This window comes from Varroa jacobsoni, unplaced genomic scaffold, assembly GCF_002532875.2.
Source record: "Varroa jacobsoni isolate VJ856 unplaced genomic scaffold, vjacob_1.0 scaffold_891, whole genome shotgun sequence".
NCBI lineage: Eukaryota > Metazoa > Arthropoda > Arachnida > Mesostigmata > Varroidae > Varroa > Varroa jacobsoni.
This window is the reverse complement of record NW_019213793.1, coordinates 222,998-243,644: the sequence shown is the minus strand read 5'-3', so window position 1 is coordinate 243,644 and position 20,647 is coordinate 222,998. Positions and strand designations below refer to the sequence as shown.

The 20,647-nt window shown below is 44.8% G+C and overlaps 1 long non-coding RNA gene across 2 annotated transcripts in view; it reads right to left on the bottom strand.

Moving 5' to 3' along the window:
- Nucleotides 1-3,694, bottom strand: part of LOC111264734 (uncharacterized) — a 37,246-nt gene extending 33,552 nt beyond the window's left edge. For both annotated transcript variants that reach the window (XR_002683037.2, XR_015312775.1), the window contains exon 1: nucleotides 3,653-3,694. This is a non-coding gene — a long non-coding RNA (uncharacterized LOC111264734). The remainder of the gene's footprint in view (nucleotides 1-3,652) is intronic.
- Between the last annotated feature and the right edge of the window lie 16,953 nt (nucleotides 3,695-20,647).

The following is a 20,647-nucleotide window of genomic DNA, read 5'->3' as shown; positions in this document are numbered from 1 at the left end:
AAAATAGGATAGCTAGTACGGTACACACGGTCAGTAAGCCCGGCTTAATTATTAATGTACAATATTATACATATTGGGCATCAACGGCTACTTACTATCACGCGATTGTGACCATTTGACTTAACTGCACGGTTTCGGCTGTAGTGGTACTTTGCCGTTTGTATTAAGCATATGAATTCAATGGTACAACATTCAACCCAGTCAACAATTCCTGTTACAATAGGGCATTTTGCAGATTTCCAAACATCTGTTTACATACAGTAAACATACACGTACAGAAATAAGCCATATTTTATTTCTCGCCATTGATATTCATTACATTTAGCCCCATTGTTTTTAAAGACCCCATTCGAATAGTCGACACCACCATCATCATGGCTCCCTTACAATTATTGAACACACGAGATACCTGTTCCTCGATACTGGCGATTCACTGGTGTATAGCAGCACCTCCTAGTAAGGAGTCATTGTTTCACTCTTATGCCATTAACTGTTATTGCGATCCCCCTATAATTGTTCAACCTATTTGTCGGTCTCCCGTTATTCCTCTCTGTTTGGCCTCATGCAGATTTTCTCTTCCGTGTTTGCCGCTGCTTCGGTCGCTCTTTTAGCCCCGATCCGCAACGCCTCGTTTGTGCCGCCGTATTGCCCCTATAGACCTCCCGGACTTACATGACCACTTGGCGTTGACTGTTAGTAGCGCACGGATGGACACTCGGCACCGCCAACTCACCATTTGCAGGACATCACTACGAATAGAAAGACCGTAGACTAATAACTACTTCTGTTACTATTTCTGCCTCCCGCTGGTGGTACGGGGCAAAGCAGCGCGCAAAAGACGAACCAACGGACTGACTGACGAAAGCGCCATCCAAAGAGACTGCCGCGTTTGCTGCTACCGCTGCTTCTGCTGCTGCTGTGGCTCTGTTCTTGTGTGTTTTTGATCCATTGGGCAAGAGGGCAATCGTTCTTCCGTGCTTTTGCCAATGGTGGCGCGGCCAGTTGATGGAAGCGGCGTAGCGCGTCGTGGGGTGTAGCGGAGCGGGTTGGGTGTGATGCTGGCAGCGGTGCGAAAGGGGACGGCGACGAAAGACGTCAACAATGTCGATCAAGGTCCTTCGTAATTAGTCTCTTCGGCAGCTGAAGCACCGTCGTCAGTTGAACTAGTTTTGCTAGTTATAATAGTAACTATAATCGTATAGTATTAGTAATCGCTATCGTCGTTGTACTGGTTGTGATAGTGTAATGGAAGTCCCGTTATGCGCGAGGAACTGGCTATTTTTTTACTGTTTTTATAGCAGCAATAGTAGCAACCGCAACGGCGTTTGCGCGCGCGCTAAGTAACGCGCGAATTTTACCGTTACACCACCATTAGTGCTACTTCTGCTGTCTGTTTGGTCTTTAGTCGATTGTTTGCGCAGCAGCGTTGTCGAGCAGTCGTCGCTCGCCGTAACGCTTGTCAAATACGCAACGCTCGGGTAAGAGTGAGAGAGATTCAGCGAGAAGATACCAAACGAAACGATATCCAACAAATATGCACGTCAAGTGAGCTGCATTGTGCTGCCCACTAGATGGCGTTAGTAGTACTGCTAGCAATGATGTTTGTTGACAGATTACGCTGGGCAATGAACCAATGTCTACCTAAGTAAAGCGACATGTCGATTTCACTTGATTCCTCGCCATTCAAATGGAGCTTGCTCCTAGGAACTACAAAACTCTACGCAGATGATGACTCTGACATATAAAATTGTTTCGTCGCATGACATGAATTAGCTGAGATAAATGTGTCTTAACTAACGCAGTAAAGAAGTATAGAAAAATACTACGATATCATTATATAAGGAAAACAAATATTGTACGTTTAATTTCTCGCAACGATTATAGGTAACGCTATTTATCAGGAGACAACACACATCGTTCTCTATTCGATAAAACCGGCCCGATCATCCCGCCACTGCCGCTTACGGCAAGCGCCATCTGGCGGCGCTCGGCATGTTATCCGGACATCGTGAACAGGCAATTTTTGGTCCACGCGTCTGGGGCGACTGTCGGCCGCGAAATGCCGCAAAGTTCGCCAAGGACGCTTTGCTTGCGTGGCATGTCGATCTGTGCGATCTGCGCTATCTGTGCGCCTTTCTATTTACGTGTTCGAAGTCGGTGAAGAAAAGGCATCAGGGATCAGGACTGTGCCACCATCAAAGCCCCTTCCCAACGAAGTGCCCTGTCATCGATAGCGCCCATCACGGCGTGACCCACTCGACTGACTGCTACCCTTACTTTACGATTGCTGCTGTGTTATTGTTTTTTTTTGTTCCGTCAAAACCCGCAAACGGATACGACCTGTTACACTGATATATGGGCCGATGGTGGATGACATACCTAATTTACTACTGAAAAACCCGACATGCATAAAAGAACCGATATAACGGCGCTAGGCCATGCAAAGGTTCTGGTTGAAGTTACAGCATGTAACAAAACTTGACTCTAAAGTAAACTTTTACATAATCACAACGTTTTCGCTGTTCGATGCTAAATACACCTGCTCGTGTATATAATGTGTTATATATAGAGATTTCAGTTTGAATACTGAGCAAATTATTAAGCAAAATGTGAGCATTTATGTATCAAAGCTCAAAATCTGCTATCAAGACAAACATCAACTAGACTGGCTAGCTTGTTGTCATCCCCCATTTGCAGTGATCCTACTCTACGTCAACTAACTGTTAAATGTGTAATACATTCAGGCCATTGTGTAGGATTTGCGGAGCAGCCATAATGGCACCTTGGAGCAATAGCACAACTGGCAACAGAAGAAGCAAGTATGAGCGATAAAAAAAGCATCTCAGATTTGCTAGGCAGCTAAAATTGTGCCCTAAGCATATACTATAATAACCCCATATCGGCGCGCTTACGGAGAAGTACCTGACAGTGGATGGGAACGGGTCGTCGTCTGTTTAGGTGACGAATGCCGAAGTCCGCCGCCACAACTATCTTATTGGCGCCGCAAGATAACCTAACTATCCTACCCCACGCATGCCTTCTTAGTTAGCGAAGTTGCCTCATTGCACGTTAACTATTGTAAAAACGAAAGGCGGTGGGGGGGAAGAACATGGGTTGTCAAATCAAGCGGACATGTTGCGATGTCTGTAAAATTAACATGCTTGCATCTTGACAGACAACGGTAATCTAATCCTATCAAAAAGCTCGCCATTGTTTGCTTTGACTATGTAGATATCTCCAATAGAAGACCATTTGATGATGTGGCTCCATGAGTGCGCTAACAGCACAGAAATGTGCAATATGAGGAAAACAATTAGGAAAGCAACTCGAGGTCGTTCCTAGCACTTCTTTCCATTTGGAAAAGTCTGGCAACAACATTGCAATGAAAACGGTCAGCCTCTGCCATCGTCTAGTAGCTGCGATGCTATACCGGTCAATAAGGGCGGCATTTTTCAGAGCAGTAAAGATGCGTATAATGACGCCGGAAAGAAGTTCGAAAAAAAAGCGTACGCGGAAGTTCTCATAAATATAAGCGCTGTGCCGATATTAAATAATTATAATTGGACATTCACTGTATATTAGAACATACTGGACGCTCATATGAACCATCTCTTTCGTATGTAGTCATAATGGAGAATAGCAGATAACTTACCTCAAGATTCAGGTAATAGGAAATCTTCGTTTCGACATTTCTGAAAGGCAGAGAACAAAGAAGATACAACCGCTAAGTTAATCTCAGAAAATGTTTTGTTCGTTTCCTTTCTTTGTATACTACTCAAATAATCCCTTTATGGGCGGAACTGCATTTGCGATAAATATAGCATTGTGTCCTGAGTCAGCCCTAATATTAGGCCCAGTCAGTTATGTTGTGTTTTATATGGAAAATAGACCAAAAACACTGTTGAAATTTCGAACCAGCGCGCAAAAGATTATCGCAGAGAACCTGCCATCGATGAGCGTGCAACACTTTTGCTTCCTTCGATTGCTTATCATGAAACCATCATTACAGAACGTGACAACGGCTATCAAAATAATTATAAGTCAATATTGCTTTTACGCTTGTAATAACCCCGCCGAGGATCGATAGATCGTTCAATTTGTTTATGATTGTCATTAACGTTTTCGTATTATATCTAGCGTTTGTATGTCTCAATCACTTTATTAATTACTTTTCCACATATCAGAATTTGGCATAGAGAAAGAACGACACCCGTTAACGCGCCCACATCAATAATTAATACCCATAATATTACGTATTTCATTGTAATCGATGTAAGTAAAGATATTCCGATGAAAATAGTTCTTATAAGACCGACCTGTCTGGTCCTGGCGAAATTGATCAACATGAATAGTTTAGTTAGAATGTTATTAGTAGTAGGGTTTACAAAGAAGCATTTCGAATTCTAGCGGGTCGACACCCGTTGCTATAGTATTTCATTGGAAAGACAGTGATATCCCAGAGTTCGAATGTCCACAAATAACTGCAGACCCCTTTACTAGATCCCACTTGGTCATCTTTGATAGGATAGCCGGCGCACGCTATACATTAAGAGGTGTCATGAAAGCAATTTAGGGAACAAAATAAAAGCAGAGTTGGGACAACATGGTAAAGATAACGTAGATGACTGTAAATAAGCTTTCTAACTATGTCTTCGAGCCCGAATAACATGGGTCACTTCGCGTCTACTCCTATTCCACTGCATTCAGTCTTTCGATTACTTGCAGCCGTTCTGACTATAGTTTCATTTTGCTTCATTTAGCAGCTTGATTTGATCTTCCGCTACCGCCATTTTTTATTTGCATAAAATCCGTCCCCTGCCCATAGGCGCATCGATATTGCCTTTTCTTTCACCTCAAAAGATACTACTACGCTTATTGTAGAAAACTACAGACGTTTTTCCGTGATGCGTATTCCGATGACGATGCCGTATTAAAGTGCCATTGCTGCTGTCACCGGCGAGCATTAGGTATCTATCATCAATAGTAATACTGGCGCATGTACAGTATCTCTGGGACCATCAAATAAAAAAAAAAAAACGCTTCTTTATTTGCATAAGATCTTAAGCCTTATCAGCCTTTTTAATGGTATCCACACGTGGTAGTTTTTCGGTGCTTGGAAAAATTGCTGTGGTTTAGAAATTAGCGCCGTGTAATGTCTACGGGGCAATCATTTGGGTTTTCCTTGGCCCCTTCTATAGCGGAGATAGAATTCCTCCGCTAGAGAAGAGAATAGAGGAGTTCCGATTGTTATTAGATTATCGTTTGTTCACACCCACGTTTTCGTCGAACGCGAAATTTCCCTATGTTCTTTAACAAATATTTCAATTGATAACCTGATGGGAGCTGTATTTTTCGAGAAGCTTTTTTAACCCTTAGAACACTCTACTGATTTCATTCGACTAGCTAGTAACTACTACGTACTAATGAACGCAAAGACCGGCTATCGTGAAGAACAGAACTACGACGCTCTCATGATGATACTTGGATAATAAATTTCGATGGAAAAAAATATTCGTCAAACAAGAAGAATGCCTACTCCAGGAGCAATGGTCGTATTGTTTAAATTTCGTTGAAAAAATGCTACGTACATATTTATACACAAGTAGATGCCGCAAAAAGCGTTCGTTTGACCAGCGGACAAATTAAAGTAGCAATAGGTTTTCGTTGGCCCACGGTTTTTTTACTTGTATTTTATATATAATAGTTGTCTAGCATCAATTAATGTGAAGTAGGAAAAGAGAGGTAACTTCGAGGTCGGAGAGTAAAACCTCGTTGATAATGAATAAATAACTGAAATATTATAAAAAAAAAAAATTTTCGAGGATCGATGATTTCGCAAAGTGTACGTTACCTACATCCTAAATCAAGTAACAAAATTATTACCCGAATATTTCCTACCACAAAATGTATTTATATTGATTTAGACGAACTGCGTTCTGTTTGGACCGCTCAGACCGTCGAGATCGATGGTGCCTTTTCATGTTTTCGCCTCTTCTGACCGAAGGCCCACCTACTCTTGGGCACATTTTTGCCCCGGTGTATGGTTACAACGTAACCATAGTATTACTGATATATCGATAGATAGAAAATGTCCTGCAATTTCGTATACATCAGCAAGGGCGCGTTTTCGACGAACGGGTCGTCGGGTGGACAGTTGAAACATTGACGGTTGGATTGATCACTCGACCTAAATTGCTGGAAGAGACGCGTCGATGATGATGATAATAATAGTAATACTAACGGTGATAATAGCAACAGTGATGAAAAACATCTTATTAAAGTCTACATTACTATATAAAATTAGGTTGCGCTCACTTCGCTGGTTTTGTGCACAGCGTTAACTGTACCTATCCATTTGGTACATTTATATTATACTTATTAATTGAGTACAATATATACGTTCCCGATGAATGATCATTCACCGTAAACGAACTGTTAGCAACGGTTTAAGCGGAAATTTACTCATTTTTTCCAACGATTAAAATACCTTGTCCTGGCGCAAGTCTTCCTTTTGACTCCCTTGTGCATTTACCGTTATGGGGCAGACGAAATAAATCGGTTCGCCTCGTAAAAGCCGCCAAACGTTATAGATTAGTATTGATCTATTTCTCTCACTTTGTGAGGAGTACTTACTGCGTTTGTAAGTTTCATATTGTCGTCAATAGACGCCATGTCCAGAAGAAGCACCTATTTGCCACACATCACAACAATAGGACCCCCTGCACTGCTCCCCACCCCAGGACTCGACCCGTTTCTCCATATGACTCGTGCTGAGGTCTATTGCGCGACGCTGAAGTGTTGTTCACCTAGTCTCACTACCTCGCCAAAAAAATAGTGCTCTAATAACATTCTAATGTAAAAACAATACCCATAAAAGTGGAATGTTCATCATAATTTGTCTGCAACCTGATTTTTATGTGTTGTCCGTGATTACTTCGTTGCAAAGTTCTGGTTATACTGTTTTTGCTCTTATTGCTGATAACGGTTGGTGAGATTCTGTGTCACGTCGTATTTCCTGCAATAATCTCAATAACAACAGCAGCAGCAGCAGCAGCAAACAGAACAACAACGGTAGCAAGTACGATTGCCCCCAAGAGGCCCTATGCCACCCCGTCCCCTTTGCCTCCAGCTCCTTCGAAGGTAACATGATCAGTCGATGAAACAGCTTTAGCTAAGAACGGGTTGGTTCGTGTATTTTGTCTGCCTGCCTGCCTGCCTGCCTGCCTGCTTACTTTCAAGGTGTCACTATCGCGGATGACTGCAAGGATACAGTCTACCACTTTTACCGCCGCTTCTATCGCTGCCGTTTGGGTAACTAACGCCGATTGCTAGCTAGCTGACTGACTGACGACTGCACGTAGCGTGGTTTGATCATTGTGACGGCGGCGGCGACGACGACGACGACGACGACGACTGCACAAGTGCTGATACAATTGCTGAATGTTATTGACAGCTGCTGCCCAAAGAACGATCGGACAACCGGACAAATGACGACAACGCAACCAATCTGCCTATGGTAAAATGCAGACAGATTTCTGTCGGTAAAAGTACTGACGAGTTTTCGTCGTATTCATATATATATATATATAATCTTACCAGCAGTGAGGTAGTAATTGTGCGATCGTAAAAGTTAATTGAAGAAAAATGAACGGAAGGGTCGCTACAACGAGGGACTAGCGCACTATCACATCGCAATAGCAGGAGCAAATATTCCTTCGTGCAGTTAATAGTGGTTTACGCCACTCCTGACCGCTAGATTGTGTTTCTGCTGGGCCGCTATGCACCCGCCGTAGCATCGGAGAACTTGGAAGAACTACTTACTAACTGCTCTATGCTATAATAATACTACTTTACGCGCTGGAAGTGCAATGTCTAATTAAGACATTTAATAAAGATATATGTATAAGCAATTGTGCTGCGGTGCAATGTTTGTTACAGCGGATTGCAGCTATGTGCATTTATAATTTCTGTCAAGAGAGTAAATCACAGGCTCCGTTCTGATATTTATTAGACTTTTGATTTGATCAGTCTATCTCTAGTTGCATTAGTATCTCAAGGTTCGCTCTTTTATTATTATTATTATTATGGTCGCAATGGCTGACCGTAGCACTCATGCCTTCTTCGTACATTCGGCAAACCACGGGACGTCAACAAACGCTGTGTTGTGGTCATCGCTCCAGTCAGAGTTAGCTTTCCTTGAAGGCTATTATCCTACGACTTCAGCATCTGTCATCACTTCCAGATCCCCTATCTGCCTCGGACCATGGTACTCCACTGCCCTACCCCACTGTTCTGGCAACGTCGCATCAGTGCTTCAATGGTGGAACGCAGAAACAGAAAAGTGTCGCGTGAAAAGACGCCGAAGACGTCAAACACAGTCGCTTTTCAGGAAAGCTTTCGTCTTTATTAAAAACTTCAATAGCAATAACGATACAACAGCGAGTGATGATGAAAAATGGCGTTGGGGGGGGCGCCAGTCTTTCAAACGTTAAACTTTTGTTGTTGCTGATTTTACGAAGAGCCGCAACGCATAAAATGTCCCTACTAAGAGCCAGCTAAGGCAATGCTAAACGTTCGGCGAAATCGTTGGGTAAGCGAGCGTCATCGGGTTCTATGTCGAGTCATAGTGTGATAGTTCACTAGCCTTGTCATGGAAGCTCTTCCATAGAGAATCGTCGCTAGAGTAGAAAGGTAGGACAGTTTTCAAATGCTTCGTCCATCCGCCCCTGTATTGGCCCCTCTAACATCGGCTCGTCGTCAAAGACACGGGGGAGGAACCGAATGCTTCTGGGGCCTTCCCAGGAGTGGCCCTATCGGCGTAGGGGCGCAAGCGAACTTAAATACAGATATATCGTACGAACGAAGGCAATACGGCAGTTTCGACAACATTTAGACACACAGTTGATACAATAAAAATGGCAGAATCGATGGCGCGTTTTTCTTGAAGACGCTTGCTTTAATGTGCGCCGTAAAGAACGCTAATACCCCTGTTATTTGTGAACTTTAGCTGGGGGTACTAGCGAGATGTTTAGCTGCTTGCGTTACGTGCTATACGAAGCCACCAATGATAAGATAACAACGATGGAGTACTATTTGTTTTTATGAAGCTATGACGTCGAACATCACTTAACACCAGTAGTTTTATCTGAAAGGGTACAATTAATAGTATGTGAAGACTGAAAGTAGCAGCAGCCACGACAGCTTGGCTGAACCGTACCTTTCGAGTGGGGTAAATGTTTATCCGGAAGTTAAATTTCTATGTGTATTGTTGAGTATTTCCCTTGTAAGATAAAGCATAATAGTTGTATATAGCAGAAATATTTCTAAGAAGAACATTATGAGGGAGAGAGACAAAAGAAGACATTGAAGGTGTGGATCAAAATGGGGCTAACACAACGAACAGAATTGGAGGCACAGACAAAAATGCATTGAATTGATGTATATATAGAGTTGTTTCCCCCAGCAGGGTTGGACCCAGCAGCGGATCTTTTTTTATCGGTAAAGAGGGCTCCTTCACGCACTATGCATGTATCCTAGCAATTTCGATGCTGACGCAGACGGTGCCAGCTGTAATGCCGTTGCTGCTGATATTGATGATTATCTATCTCCATTTTTCTACAAGGGTCGCGATGAAAGCAGAGAGAGAAGGCCGAACAAGATACGGGTGGGGTTATTTAGTGGCGGTGATTGAAAAATTGGAAAACACTACTATGTCGCGTCGTTGGACGGTTGTCTGTCTGGTTCGTTCAACGTGGACCATTCAACCACCCAACAGCTATTCGACTTCATGGTGACGACCACCACGCTGATGACAGCTAAACTTTAGATGGACGCTAGCTGATAACGAAGAAGGCGCCCACTACAGGAGAATATTAAGACGCCTAGAAAACGAGACGGCACCAAGAGGAAAACAGAGACAAGCCAAGAAGCAAAAAACGAGAAAGAAGTTGAAAGACGAAACTTACTCAACGAACAACAGTGACGCCGCAATGCGCGTCACCTAAGATGATTTCCAATGAAGGTCAGTTCGAACGTGTCCCGTCAGTGAAACAGCAGTAGCAGCAGCGTCATCAGCGTGAGTTAGCTTTTGCTGCGCGTTTATAGACGGCGTCTCGAAGCATCTGTGCGTGTTTCGACTGTATCTGTGTTTGCGTCCGCCGTTGTGCGCTATGAGTCGGCGGTGTCGCTTGAATAGAGAAAACCATAACGGACCAAGCGGACGACAGCTTACCAGAGGCAAACGTATTGTCGGACGCCAGCTCAACGGGATAGCTGACCATCGCTAACCGATGCACGAAGGGAATGGAAAGTCGAATAACAAAGGGACTGGCAGCGATGAAACTGTTTGAGACGGAATCGTAACGGTTCTAAGAGATAACGGAGGGCGGGGATCAGCGTCGAATATCATTTAGCGTCTGTCGTTGTTGCCGTCCATTGTCGTTGCCGTGGCTAACGCTAGTGCAGCTGTCGTAGCGGCAGGGCCGTTAGCGCAGCACGCCAAATAAGGCCGCTTGTTTGCGTACCGTTTGGGGTGGTTTCGCAGTATACACTGGTCTTAGGGTCTGCACGTACGTTGATATGTAGGTGATACATGCCTATATCATACATAGAGGTGATCTATGCGATGTCGTCATTAATATTTATTGCTACGGCAACGTTTACTGTACATGAACATTTTTACGGATTTACGCACCTGTTTGCGTCTAAAAGTTAATCATTATTAGTAAAAATAATAGTAGGTAATCGCAAGAGCGATTGTAGTCATGAGTTGTAATACATGAACGTGTATCGTTAAAGTTCTACCGCCCCTATGTAAAGGGCGAACACAAAGTCTACTTCTGTATATATAGCTAGATACTATGACAAAATATTCTCATATCCTTCTTTGTTTGCATTTATATTACCGAGTCATACTCGTCTGTTTGCTTAGCCCTTAAAGCACGTCAATGTTTGACTAGATATATATAAACATGAAGAAAGGAAGACACTGGTAAATGCCAAACACACAACGAGTCTGAGTTAAAGGAGTCGGTAGACAACATCGGATATAACGGTCGAGACAAAGTCAGTTCCCAATCAAAATCATGTTGCCGCCAGTTGAACATAGTGAGTTGCCGACGGCTGGTGGACATGGGCAGCACCAGTGGCGCCACCCGTGCACGTCATATGAACTATTCGACACCGCCGGTCCCGAGAAAGGATCCGAACAGTCCTCTCTCAAACCCGGTTAACGCTCATCCTTTCACCAGGTTCTGCGTATTTCAATAAAAACAAAGGATACAATTATTGCATTACCTTTTTTTTTGAAAATCCCACTGCTAAAGTTTGCACTTTGATGGAAACCCTACTTTTCGATGCAAAGAAAGATGGGTTCGATTGCTGTTAGATTCTCTGAACACTGACATAAGCATACAAGGGACGAACCAATGAAACAATTCGCAAAATTACCAAAACAAATATACGCTTGCAAAGCTAGACATAGGCAAAAGTCGAAGATTCATTAAATCTTGTTTGTTTTTGGACTTTCGAAGCGCTCCGTGCTAACGTATCGATAGTTTGTGTCATCTCTTACATGATATTTATTTACCGGCAGGACCCAGCAAATAAATGTAGCCATACAAGGATAATGTTATTTAACAAGAAAAAAAAACAAATGTAACATTATTTACTAAAAGGATTTCATAAAGATTAAAAGGAATTACCTTTGTTGATGATCATACCGTACCAGTTTCAACTCTTGGTGATAAACTTTTATGAAAAAAATGACCCAAAACCTCCTCTAATGAGGAAAAAATGTCAATAATAGCAATTATTTTTCATTTTAATAATATTTGTATGTATTCCTTGAACTAAGACCCATTGAACCACACCCCGTCATCAGTGACAGGAATTCATGAGAATTAGAACCAAAAGGACGAGGAAGAAATTGTTTACACAAAACATACAGTTCAATTTTGTCCTTTGAGTCCGACTCTATAATAAATAAGATTGAAATGGCTTTTGACTAGCTGAAATCGGCTATTTTAAAGTTTTCCAAATCTTAGTCTGTTGTAAATGTTGACGAGAGCAAGGTTGTGAACGAACAAAATCCATGGATTTTGATAAGTGTCAATATTGGGATTATACGCTAAAGCTTTATGACGCGGTCTCAATAGGGTGTGTTTTGGGTGCATGTTCTAGATAATGCGGTCTTTAGTTTTGAACTACAACAATATTGTGTGCAATAAACCTCCGCCTATATCCTGCATCAAACGTATGTTATCTATAAACTGTTAATTACGATCAGGCATTAATAATCGGCTTTGTACAGAGATGAACTTCAGTGCTACTTCAATAGATCTAACCAGCCGAACGAATTTAACATCGGTTACCCCTGCTTATGTTGCGACAGCCGAGTGTGTCTTCATTAAATATATAGCAAAGCCTTATCCGCCTTAGGTTCATGCTGCCTTCTTTATCACCGTCTGATGAATATTGCAACTTCACCCTTCACTAGAAGATACCTCATACTACTTTACGCTTCGTGATGACTGCTGTGCGATGTCAACGACTGATGATGAAGTTTTCATAGCTGTTGCAATGCTTTTATCTTTTATTCAATTTATTCGTCAAAACAGCATCAGCCATTACTGACATTTGGATACCAGCAGTATGTTCTCTCTATATGCGAAGATCCAAAGCACCAAGTATCTGTTGAGTTGTTAAGTCCGCTTTCTTCGTGGGCAATAGCTATTCCCACCAGACACATCTACCCCAACGAGCCGTTCCGTATCTGAAGCGGGCGCGCTCGGCATCTTCATCGGACTGCTTTTCAATCTGATCCATCCCTATTTCAACAACCCTCTAACTCCGCCCAATGAGGTTGAACCTCTTGCAGTGGCGAACACGATGGTAAGAGCGGAAAAAAGCAGCAAGGGGTTTGACACAAAACGGCAAAAGGGGGTGCATCTTTCTTCATTGGCCGAAGCGCTTCGACTATGCTTTCTGTAGGATTCCATCATCCCACTTTGCCGATGGACGGAGGTCCTAGCTACCGGTCTGTGTCGAGCTGCTGCCCCTCTGACGGACAGCACGCAAACGAGAGCTGGCGGCGGCTGCGACAAAGCCGCCACTTTCGAAGGGGTTTTGCTAGTCATGTGGCTGGCTGCTTGGTTAGCGAGAGAAGCCATAAAAACGCGGCGATGGCGTAAAAATGCCTCCTCTTCTTCTTCTTTTCAATGCTGTCCTGGCCGTGGGCTCTACTGCCGCGGGCTCTACTGCCGCGATGGCAGCGGAGCGAATGGCCAAGGGACGGTGGACCAAAACACGCGTTCCAGTTGCTTCCATTAGCTCCCAGTGGCCGGCTGTTCAGCGGGCTGCTTTGACCTGAAGACAAAACTGGGGGTCTCGGGCGGGCAGTCGAGGGGGGAGGGCGGAGAGATGAAGCAGCTCTTCTCCAATGGGAGAGGAGGATGACACAGGACAGCCAATGAGATGGCCTCGCTGAGGGCTTGAGGCCTGGAGGCGGTCCTCTCGCCTCCAGGAACCACCACGGCCCGTAGCCCACCGCCGGCCGGCAGCCGACACCATCCCTACTACCATCGCGATAGCAGTACCCCCGTCATGGCCTGGGGTCCATCAGCAGTCCAGCGGGCCATGCTACGTACAGAAGCCGCCCAGGCCTATGAAGCCTCCGCCGCAGCTGCCGCTGCCGCCCTTTGTGAAGCACCCATCACGCCCGCCTTTACCCCCACCCGTCTCCCGGTGACCCCCTCCTTCACCGAGTTTTCCACTTCACCGCGATGGATGGCGACTGCGAAGGGCTGTGGGATGTTCGAGATGGGCCGGGCCCCATTGCACGCCCACGCGCAAGAGAACGAAGACCCGGCGGAGGAAAATAGCAGAGGAGATGTGCAGCCGACTGACTGTTTCATAGCAAACAGAAAGCGAATCGCTTCATAGAGCTCCTCCCTCGGCATCGTTATTCTACTTTGATTAAGCAGTGCTTTGGTTGGCAACAAACTGGCTAGCGAACAAAGATTTAGACTTTCCGATATATACGAGTATTGGTGATACTGATGATGCATGCAGGCACGGGGCTGCTGTTCTATAGCTTTTCCTTTTAACAAACGTAGGATAAAATGAAATAGGACAAAACACATTACATCTGGCTTCTTTTGGTTAGCAACAATGGCATGATAATGGAGCACAATAAAGTACTGAGCGAAACAGGGCTTAGACTGGCTTACCCACGTTGCTGCTAAGAATATTAACAAGGAACTATGTTGTGAGAAATTTTGCACCTCACTACTCTCGCTGTTTGAAAAATCATCTCAGAACCTCAACTGATAATTGAGTTCAATCCCGGGTGCGGGCCATTACTCACAACTGGACATTGTCAGTGATGATTCTAGCCCACTTGTACGGATTTCTCTCATATCAAATACAATTATATTGCGGCAAAATTAAAACTATCATGAATGCATACGTTATTAATTAACATAGATGCGCAACTAACAGCACGCCTATCCTTCGGTCATCTTCCACTCCTGGTAATGCAGCCGATTCGTTTCATGGAACGATTTCCGTCCGGCTGTGGCGTTAGTCGCGTTCGTGAGGGCTTTTCTGAGATCGTTGTAGGCGTAATGTGCAGTGCAACGTCACGGTGTACTCGACGAGAAGGCTGAAGGTGCCTATACGATTACTGTGATTATTAGAATAATGGCTTTTCTGTCAAACAGGCAGTCGTCCTCGTGCTCTCGCCGTTCGAGATATGACAGAATTCGTACACACTCGCCCACAGGGGAAGGCTTCTTGTGGCAACTCACAATCACTCTTTTCTTTCATCCCCCGAGCGATGTTGTAGTGACAATAGCCATCAGCAGAAATAGCTTAGTAATGAAAACGACGAGCGCGTGATAAGTGAAAGAACCAGCCCTCAGCAGCTATCGTCGCACGGCCTGACCACTAATTATGGCCTGTTGAGCTGGCGTTCATACACTTCACAGAAAGGAACGACAGTGCGCTTTGGATCGCTCAACACATCAACGCTGTACTGGTCACGAGCTCCATCACTTCCGTCACAGATGAATGAGGCATTGGAAATCGGTTCGTACTACGGTTATTTCACGGATTGCGTACGGACACAATCGTACTTTGCACATGAACACTTCCATGGAGAACGCACACATCTACACGGAAAAACGCTGAAGCTCGCAGAGGCTTCTCGCGGCACATTAGCATGAGTATACATATACCAATGCTTTAACGAGATGTGGGGTTATAACAATCTGGTCTGCTGTTGTAATGCCGATAGCGTCGATTGCGGCTCGCACATGCACTCGGTGAAAATCTCTGGCGTCGTTTAGGCAATGAATATGACCGATGACGCGCAGAAGGCCTTCGCTTATCTATTTCCTATTGCGTCGGGTTGGTCGACGCGGCTTTTGTTTTTGTCCTCTTTTGTCTTGTAGATAGCAAAAGATGACGAAGACCGAATAAAAATTCCCAACACCCTGGGCAGTGTTGCACACACTATGTGCCCCGTTACGGAGTAGGAGGCAAGTTGCAACGACGACTACGCAGTGATGCGATGATTATTCCAAACGTCACTGGGTCCTCTGCTTTTGTCACCTTTCCGTCTCCAATTAAATCGGATGCCTCTTAGACCACTAACTGACTGGCGATCGCTGGCAGACTCATCGTTACGTAGGACACATATCTCACCACACTTAACTAGCTTACTGAAGCAGTTCCATCAGCACTCACAGGACATCACACTTTACGACATCTTCGAAGATCATTTCTGCTACCGGTAGCAGCCTTACTATAAAGCAACAAGCTTTCGAGCCTAAAATAACATAAGAACCACAACTTCGCTGCGGACCGCGACGATGTCGGCTACGATCACCATTATCAGCAGCATAGCGCTGTGTTGTCACGCCGCAGAACAACTGTACACTAACGATGCGCCCCGCATGGAGTCTCCGTAACGTCTGTGTCTCTTCTGCGTGTCTATCGATTGTGATAGCGGACGGCAGCGGCGACAGCAGCAGCAGCAGCAGCCCGACGGCCGGGAAGCCAGTCGTCCAGGCGGCTGATGAGTGGATGAGGGCGGGAGAGAGTCATACGCTCTCGACAGACATAATGGAAGCAGATAGCTCTGCTTGCCGCTGCTCGGTTTGATTTCTCCTCGACTAGCTGGCTCGAGTCGACCAGCCGGGCTCGTTCGCCCCAGACAGAGCCGCTGCTGCTACGACGGTCACGCTATTGGTAGCCTTCCTGCTTCCTTGCTTCCCTGCCTGCCCTTTTCCTTGTTGGCTGTCCGATCTAGGGACCGAGCGAGCTTCCCTGTTTCCCTGTCCTGCTTGGCCCTCACAATAGGCAGCAGGGGCCGCTGCCGTCGGTGAGCTGTCTGCTGGCAGTAGCCTGCAGGGTAGGTCGCGCGCGAGATGGTCGCCGAGGCAAACGAGACGATAGGCCGATGGCAAGGCGGAGATGGGCGGATAGCTAGGCGGGCGATGCGCCTCGGCGCTGCTAACTCGCGTTGGGGGAGGACAACGGAGGGCAAAAAAGGAGGAGGGGCATCCATCGAATTCGTCCTCGCTGCGTCGCCGCAGCGCGGTGGCTCCCTACTCGTCCCTCGGTCGGTCGCTTTGTCGGTCGTCCGCCAGCGATGGCGGCGACGACGGTAATAGTGTACTTTTTCCATTCTTCTACGTCGTCTCACTCTAGACGCCGATAACAAAGTGTGCTCTTTCGATAAAGTCCAGCGACATCCACCGACGATAACTCTAATCTATTATAGATACGCGTATCTAAATAAATGCATCAAGGCTGCTCTATTTCAGGGATAAGAACGTAAAACAGATATGTTATCTGCGTCTAATACCTATGTACATTACAAATTAGGCTCCGAACAGATATCCTTAGCCTATAATTGTAGTCGGATCGAAACAATACGTAAGGCCTAGAGTAATAAGATTATGTTTTGGTACAAATAGGTGGTGGTATTGTGCATCGGACCCCTCGAAGTCCGCTTTCAATCATCAACTAAACAATACCCTAAAATAAATAAGCCAAGCCCGAAAGAGGAAAATGCTGTAAAAATATGGCCTTGTCAATGTTTTTTGCCTATTTTTCTTGCTAGGCCGATTGACTTGATTTTATTGACCAACACTAGAAAGCAATGATATCGTGCTCGCATTAGGACCAGTAATTATCATTCAGTGCGGGGCCCTTCCAAAGCTTGTCCAGTATCAAAGAGACTGGGTTAGTGGGCCAAACAATGAATCGGTGCCCATTTATGTAATATTCTCATCTTATATCAGGCGTATTCGTATGATGAATTATTGAAAACAACAATTGATTCCATCAATGAGACTAGACTAAGCCGATCTATAGCGATACTATAGCTTTCCTATGATAAACTTGGTGAGAGTTGATCAACAGCGAATGAATTATGGCAACTCTCACGTGAACACTCAAAGCTCATAAACATTTTTAACGTTCAGTATATTAAGTGGTATATTTTATATTCCGATTGAGTTGCCTCTTTCCCAGGACCGTACGTCAAATACTGGCTGCCAATGCGAGCTGCAATGCAGCAGTGCCAAATGGTCGCGAACTTATATCTATCACTTTCATAATTCCATTTTTTTTTCTCCTAACTTCACTATCGATAGGACAGGTCCTACATGACGGCTCGCGTAGTTTTCCCCTGTCGCGCTAGCTTTTTTCGCTATAAAATGAAGCAAACAGCCATCCCAGTTATGAACAGTGGCAGCTACTTCTATCTGCGCCACTAGCTACGACGTATGCCGCGAGCTAATCTCTGCTATAACAGTGTATCCTTTGATCCTCTGTAAATGCAGCAGCAGTAAATAAAGTACGTCACCATATGCCGCTCGATAGAATCAGACCAAGGGACGTTTGGTTAAACGCACGCATAAAGTATGCAGATTATGTCGCAACGTGCAAATCGAGTCGATACAAAACAAAAGCTTTCAATCAGAGAGTCAAGTGGACAGCTGAAAAAGATCGGAAGATCATTCGCTCACGGCCGAAGACAAAAAACAAGGTTGTCTTGAGTTTTACGTCGTCGTAGCACGAACTAGTTCCCTATGGTTTCGAATCTAGAGCACAGCTAAATACGCTACCCGCCAAGCTATCGCGAGGACACGCTAGAGAAATTCATCAAGGCCGGACGAGCGCAGTGCTAGAAAAAGTAAGAGAATAACTTCCATGTTGCATTTCAGGCCAGCGGATAGACACGACCTACCTGTTCGGGGACCCGGAGACACGTTTGTGTCTGGGCCAGGATTCAGTACGTTTCGATGGCGGTCTATGAGCACTGGGGATACCGAATCGTCTTAACTATGCTGTGTCGTTGGTAAAAAAGGACTAGGCCTCCAACCGGCATAGGGCATACTGGCAGTGCTCCTTTGATAGGGTTGACTTTGATACAAAGATGATTATCATGCTTTGTGACTTTCTCATTTAGTAAAGTTTTAACAGAACCATAAATAGCTTAGTGCAAATAACTGGGCATTCATCCGACGCCGATTATAGAACTCTATCCAGTCCCCACATTGTATGTATTTCACAGAATACGAATATGTTAAAAAAAAAAACTTTTTTTTTTGTCGCTGTTTACGTAACCTTACCAATCGTTGCTAAAAACTATCGTTTATGTAGCATGATCGAATCCTGCTCGAGGCGACGCAACAACACATCGTATCCAACTAACGATTGCCATCTCAGCAAAGATCGATTTAGAGCAACAGTTTTTGCGCAGTATTCATTAGGGCGGACAAATGCTCAACGTATCTACTTCTAAAAACGGGCCAGTTCAAGTTCGGGTGGAGTATTTCAGCCGTAACGCCTGTCTTGGCTATGCAGCTCGTGCACTCGTTCCCGGAAAGCCTCTAATCTGGATCGTCGTTTACATCTACCATGCGGATTAAGAGAGCATTTCGTTGTCTCAAGTTGTCCGCATGTGTCTTTCGCTAAGTCAATATGGCTGAGGTGAGTCACAACGATAACTGCAAAAAGCTCATTTAAGTCTAACGAAGCACTGTGCCTAAGCCTAAAGCCCAGCCAACGCTATATCGACTTCTCAAAACTATTCGATCTACGTCTTTTTTCATCAGGCGAATGTCATCGAATCCCGTACTATTCTGTGTATGATAGTCAGCCATATTTTGATTTTACGAGGTAAGCGCTGACGAGAACGAACGGAGGTACCTTTAACAGTGACAGACTTTGACCTTCCTTCTCCATTACGTATACCTATGTATAATTCTTTGACCGTAACTGTTGTTGGCTGGATAGAACATCGTTACCTGACCCGATTTGATTTGTGCAGAGCTGTTCAGAGAGTCTGAGGTGACAACTGTTCGCCAGTATAGTATTAGAGCTATCGGCCTTGAAAGTGAAGGGTCTTCAAAGAATCTGCATATTTGACAATGGACACGTACACGGCTAGCTGTTACATGGTGTTCCCGTTTCAGGTTCGTAATCGCTTCGTATCGTGTACATGCGCTATCGAACGTTAGTTACACGATTAGCTTAACGCAATTAGGCAGGTAATATGACATTGTTATCCTTCCTCTCATATATACACACCATGAACGGCTATTGACAACGTAATGGAAGGCCAAATCTGAAAGTATACTGCGCTGGACACATAAACGTGGGACCTTGGCTAGTTGAGCAAACGGCCACAATTACATGATAACTGTACGACGACAGCTCAATAACGATACGGCACGTAGTAGCCCTGCGACTTTTGTTCTGCTATATTCGCCTGTCTGAATATAGCATAGTAATACAACGGTTCGTCAGCGACGTTTACTTACTTATAGCGACATATATGTGCCTATAAAGTGGATTTAGAAGAACACAGTACTTGACAATTACCACTTGAGCTGCCTGCATAGGCTAGCTAGATAGAGCCTTGTATTTCAAACGAAGTAGCTGGGGTACTGACAGGATGTAATGGCAATCTAGGGTATCGCATTTTTTGTGGTGCGCTGTAGTGACAACCTATTCGGGTTGCCTTAACATCGATCCTGCCGCGTGGACAAACGCGCAGACCGTGAGCGTTTTTCCCTTGACCATTATTGTTGTTTCCTGCCTGCTACTGCTGGTACTATTGAGCTATGGGTGATCGCCGCCATCACATTGCCACCGAGATCATGAAATCCAGTTGAACTAGTGCTTTCTGCCTCTTCGAGGAGGGCAGCATAGATCCTCGATTGGCTGATCGCCCGATGACTTCGGAACCGCAAGAATTGCCGGCAGCTACAAAATAGAGCTGGAATTGTCAGTAGTCGATTTTCGAAAATCTTGAACATGGTCGGCACTACTAAGGTCGGACAATGGTCAATACGGCAATGAAAGCGTTCTGTCGGAGTGGAGTTTAGTTTGGGTACAGCCGGAGCAGCTGAAACGTAGTCTTGCCTATTGTACAATCGCTGGAAGGACGGGCTGATTTCAGGAAGGTGCCCATCGTGTCCGAGACAACTTAAGGCTAAACTGGTAGGGCCAGTTACTGTGGCTTTGAGCAGCATAACTAGTTTACCTAGTGGGTGGTTACTGCTACTAGCGTTTATTAACAGTCGTGTGTGAATCCGCGAGTTAGAACAGAGGTAGATGATCTGAAACA